This window comes from Centropristis striata, chromosome 9, assembly GCF_030273125.1.
Source record: "Centropristis striata isolate RG_2023a ecotype Rhode Island chromosome 9, C.striata_1.0, whole genome shotgun sequence".
Taxonomy (NCBI): domain Eukaryota; kingdom Metazoa; phylum Chordata; class Actinopteri; order Perciformes; family Serranidae; genus Centropristis; species Centropristis striata.
The window spans coordinates 5,151,472-5,157,376 of NC_081525.1; positions in this window are offsets into that span (position 1 = coordinate 5,151,472).

Sequence of the window (5,905 nt, forward strand, 5' to 3'; positions counted from 1 at the left end):
CTTTATATTAAGGTCCTTGTAATAACCATTAATTAACAAGTAATAAGGCCCTTGTAAGTCCTTACAAGATGCTTATTAACATTATTGTGTGATTAAAAGCCTATATAAGTGTTAATAATGGCATTATAATACAGCTAATAGCAGGCTATAAGAGATTTATAAGAGCTTATAAGAAACTAAGAACATTAATAAAAGCCTCATGAGTGTCTTATAATTGTTCATAATAGCATTACAAACACCCAAAACCCACCCATTATGTCTTTGCCATGCCTTTATTAATCTTATTTTGTTTGTTTATTGATATTAAAATATACTTTATTATTCATCTATTATAAGTTAACTATGCTTTTTGCAGCTACCGGATCTAAAGCGAGAACAATGCCTTATTACTTGTTAATTAACGGTTATTAAGGACCTTATTATAAAGCGTTACCGAGTTAATAAATAAAAAAGTAAAAAATTTGGACTGAGCCAGGGTGCTGTTCTCCTGTGTCGCAAGTCTTTTGGCGAAGCTAAGCTAAGGCTGCTCTCATTCACTGTTCGTAGTTAGAAAAACCTATGAAAAGTAACAAAATCTAATTGGTAGATAAGCCACATAATTGTGACCTTAAAAGAACCCATATTGACATTATTGGTTAGACAGCGACCTCTAGTGGCCATAGTAATTATGACAGGATGTGAGAAAAGCAGGAAATGAGGTGGTTACTGTTGCCTTTCTATCATCTCGAACCAGTCTGGTCATTCTCCTCTGACCTCTGACCTCTGACCTCTGATCTCTGGCATCAACAAGACATTTTGGCCCAGAGAACCGCCGCTCACTGGATATTTTCTCTTTTTCAGACCATTCTCTGGAGATGGTTGGTAGAAAGAGCAACTCAGACCAACAACCATGCCACGTTTGAAGTCACTTAAATCACCTTTCTTCCCCATTCTGATCTCACTTTGAACTTCAGCAGCTTGTCTTCACCATGTCTACATGCCTAAAGACATTGAGTTGCAGCCATGTGATTGGCTCATTAGATATTTGCGTCAACAAGCAGTTGAACAGATGAACATAATAAAGTGGCTGGTGAGTGTAAATTCAGTAGGTACTCTCTAGAACACTGGTTCCCAACCTTTTTCTTGAGGGACCCACATTTTTACTATTGTAAACTTTGGCGATCCCCCCATTGTCTGGGAGAAAAAAGTTGCTTTCCCCCCCACTTTTTTCTTGTAAATCTGCGACTTTTTCCGTGCAGATTTGTCACTTTAAATCTCTTAAATCTGCAACTTTTTTTCTTGTAGATTTGCCACTTTAGTCTAGTAAATTTGCAACTCGAAATATTACCTGAAGTTACCAAATATAGTTCTTTGCCTGATAAAGGGTTAAAGAAGACAACAACATTGTAGTTATTGCACTCTGGTTTTGCATTGCTGTAAAAGGCTCTAATATTAATGCAAAACCAGAGTGCAGTAACTAAATTTTTGGGGTCAAAGCTCAAATAAATCGTCATGATTTTTAGCATAAAAATGACATCATCAATACATGTAGAAATAAGTGTCATATCACTTACCCACCTATAACCCATTTGGCCAGTTAGAAAACGTTAATAAACTTTAAAGCAGTTTTTCTCTGTTTTACCCTTTGTGTAGTTACTGCAGTTAGGCTTTCTAGGGCAGAACAGTGAGAATGCAGAACTTTTTTTTTTGAGTGTGCATGTGTGTATGTTAGGTGTGTGTGGCTGGTGGCAGTTTGATCATGTGACACCCACACACACAGACAGCAGTAAAGGGCAGCTTCTCACCCTCGATCCCCCGAAGTTTCAGGTCAGACTGGAGGTTAAGAGCAGCACGTCATCGATAGAGTTCATGGCCACCGGGTCACTCCGAGGTGTGAAGCCACTGACCCGACATCTAAGCTGTTGTCTCTTTGTCTTTTTGTTCCAGGCAGACAAATGTAGCCGTTTGTTGGAACCCAAACATGAAAATCAAAGTCGTTGAACAGATGTACATAATAAAGTGGCTGGTGAGTGTACATTACCTAAGTTAATGGTAAGTTAAAGGTAAAACTAGTCTTACTATTAACCATTAGTGGCTTAAATTCTCTCTCAGGTTTAATACAATCAGGAGTCTTTTGTCATTTTTATTTTTTATGTGAAATACCAGCACTGCCCTACAAAGCCTAACTGCAATAACTAGATTTTGGGGCGAAATTGAGTTTTATTTAAAAATCAACTCATTGATGTCTGTTGGTATCACTCCGAGGTGTGAAGCCACTGACCCGACATCTAAGCTGTTGTCTCTTTGTCTTTTTGTTCCCAGCAGACAAATGTAGCCGTTTGTTGGAACCCAAAACATGAAAATCAAAGTCGTACTAACCAAGGTTATAATAGTTTTAATAGGATTTTTTATTAGTCTTAGTTTTAATTTCGTTGGACATTTTTGTTTTCAAATTCAGTTAGTTTTAATTCGTTTTTAGAGTGAGTTTGCTAGTTTTAGTTTAGTTTTTTTTTTTTTTTGAAAATGCTTAGTTTTAGTTTAGTTTTTATTAGTTTTAGTTTTAGTTTATGTGGATTGTGCTATGTGGTGCGAGATTCAAAGAGGTCGTAATACATTTTTCCTTTTTTTCCTTCGGTTCAACATCCAAAGTTTACTGAGTGTTGAGCCGGCGACATGTTTGCTCAACACTGCAAAAAAAGAAAAGTTGGGTGAACTCAAAATTTCAAGGCAACAAACTTCGATACATTTTTAAGTTGGACAATTAAACTAAATATTTTAAGTTTTGTTTTTGAGCCAACTCAACTGTAAACTGTACTAATTTATAATTGTACATTGTGCACTTCGGATTACCATAATAACTGGACGGATTAAGCTATCGGAAAATTTCCAATGTTTACTGAAAGCTGAGAAGTTGCTCTTTACAGCCAATATGGTGTCATTACGGTAATTTCACTTGTTCTTCTCCCAGAAGCCCACAAAGCAGGAATAAACACACTCAGCGGTGGAGAAATAGAAACACTGGATTATGATTGGAAAAAAAGTTGATAAAGACGAAAACAAAGGACATTTTCACTATAATTTTAGTTAGTTTTTTAACCTCACAGTACAGTTTCAGTTATCGTTTTTTAAAAGCTCTAGTTTTTATTCTTATTTCAGTTAACGAAAATGTTTTTTCAATTCTAGTTTTCGTTAACTATGATAACCTTGGTACCAACTCACTCTCGTCCCCCGTTTCCTCCTCCTCAAATCCTCAGCCCTACCCATGTATAAATAAACATGTGTACAGGCGGTCGACTCACCTTTCCTCCTCACCGTCCCCTGCTTAAATAAACATACAAGGGGAAGCGAGGGGTTAATAGGGCCAAGTTTAGGGAAAAGGAGAAAAAGGGAGGGAGGTATGGAAGGTGAGGGAGGCCCAGGGGAGCTCATTATACTCAGACAGAGGAGACATTAACTCACACACACACACTTTGACACAAACCTCCAAACTTTCTTTAACGCACACGTAGAGACTTATTACGCTCCATGTGTAGCATATGCTGGCTTAAAGCCCCATTAACACACAAAGTTTTATAAGCGTACTTATTGAAAGCAGTAACCCAGAAAACTTGTTGCTTTCTGGTGGGATGAAGCCTGCGAGCTACATCGTAACATGAGAAAGAAATATATACCCGCTTTACAGGATATTAAACTGTGTGTAGCAAAGAACTGGTGTCTTATGTCTGTGATGTTAAAGCAGTAACAAGGAGTTTTTAGCTGGTTATAAAACAGTCTTAGCTTAATACTGATGCCTCTACATGACCTACAAAAGCAAATGAGACAAGAAAATTAACTATTTCTTTATAGTTTTTGTTAATTCCCAGCACCAGTTAAGATTCCCTGCAACGTCAGCTGAAATAATTTACAGCACACGAGAGTATAAGTACCCACTAGTTTTCGTCTCCTTGACGCTTGGCCATTTTTCCATTAGCTCTGTGTTTCTGTTGTTAGGCGAGGTTACCGCTAGGGGAGGTTACCGCTAGAGGAGGTTACCACTAGGTGAGGTTACCACTAGGTGAGGTTACCACTAGATAAGGTTACCACTAGGGGAGGTTACCTCTAGGTGAGGTTACCACTAGATAAGGTTACCACAAGGGGAGGTTGCCGCTAGGGGAGGTTACCACTAGAGGAGGTTACCGCTAGGGGAGGTTACTGCTAGATAAGGTTACCACTAGAGGAGGTTACCGCTAGGGGAGGTTACCGCTAGGGGAGGTTATCACTAGGTGAGGTTACCACTAGATAAGGTTACCACTAGATAAGGTTACCACTAGAGGAACATGAGAAAGGAATATATATCCGCTTTACAGGATATTAAACTGTGTGTAGCAAAGAACTGGTGTCCTATGTCTGTGATGTTAAAGCAGTAACAAGGAGTTTTTAGCTGGTTATAAAACAGTCTTAGCTTAATACTGATGCCTCTACATGACCTACAAAAGCAAATGAGACAAGAAAATTGACTATTTCTTTATAGTTTTTGTTAATTCCCAGCACCAGTTCAGATTCCCTGCAACGTCAGCTGAAATAATTTACAGCACATGAGAGTATAGTAAGTACGCACTAGTTTTCAAATTTCAACAGGTCCTAATCAGATACGGATTTTTTTCGAACCAAAATGATATAAGGAAATGCGTAGTGAATTTTAAGTTAACTGGTTCTTATTTCTATCTTATTACTTAGACGGGGCAGATGCATGTATATGTATAGAGCTATATATACTGTATGTGTGTAAATGTTTATATGTTTATGTACATCTGTTTAATGGTGTCTATGTGAGTATGTGTATGAATATGTATATACATCTAGCCTATGCTGTTGTAGTTTATGTTGTTTATTTTTTCGGTTCGAAAAGAAGAATTAATAAAAAAAATTAAAAAAAATTAGATACCAGCACATCATCACACTGCAAAAAAAAGGGGGTGTCTAAAAACAAGATAAAAACACTAAGTTTGAGTTAAATTATCTTGCTGCATGGACAAAATGTCTTGAATTAAGATTGTTAAATCTAGAAATAAGCATGTTGAACACTTAATATAAGAAATTAACTCTTAACACAAGATAAATTATCTAGCACTTCTAAATCTAAGTTTTTTTTAACCTTGGTAAAAAAAACATAATTTGCAGTTCACTAAAGTCTCTCCCTTTATCAAATCAGAGAGCTCTATGCTGGCACAAGTCCCACCTCTCTAGACAGGTGTGTAATATTTTATCCATGAAATACCAACATGGTCTCACAGGAATCCGTGAAATAGCCACGGAATCACTCAAATTTCCGTGAAACTGACATGGATTGGGCTACAATGCAAGTTAATGACAGTCATATCCCATCATAACCGGTTTCCTGTCTGAATGTTGCCTGTAGGCAACATTGTACCATTGAACCAACGACCCATTGAAATGAATGTCTTCAACAGTCTAAGTCCACAGTTGCATTTTAACAAGTTTGCATTACTTAATTCGAAAATAAATTGCATGAAACTATCAAAAATGAAGGTTTACTCGCCTATTAGTAGGAATATATTATTTTCCAGATGGAAAAGGGCCAGGAAATGACATTTTAAGTGATTTTTTTGTGGTGCAAAATGGCAAAGCTGATTCCTTTGAAAAAGTCTGCAAAATAGGGTTTCAATATGGCCTCCTGGAGGTCAAATGACAAATTAAAGCAGTGTTTTCCTATACTCTACCCTCTTTTTTAAAGTATTACATCACTCAAAAACATGCATTGTAGAAATTTGACAGGCCAAAAATGGTTAATATCTTAAAGAACTTGGAAGTTTTTCTTTTATTTTTTTTTAAAAAACAAACATTTTTCTCAGGAACAGGCAGATGTATCTGTATTATTAAACTAATAATCACATTTCTTTTTCTCTTTCCCTGCTGTTCCGTTAAC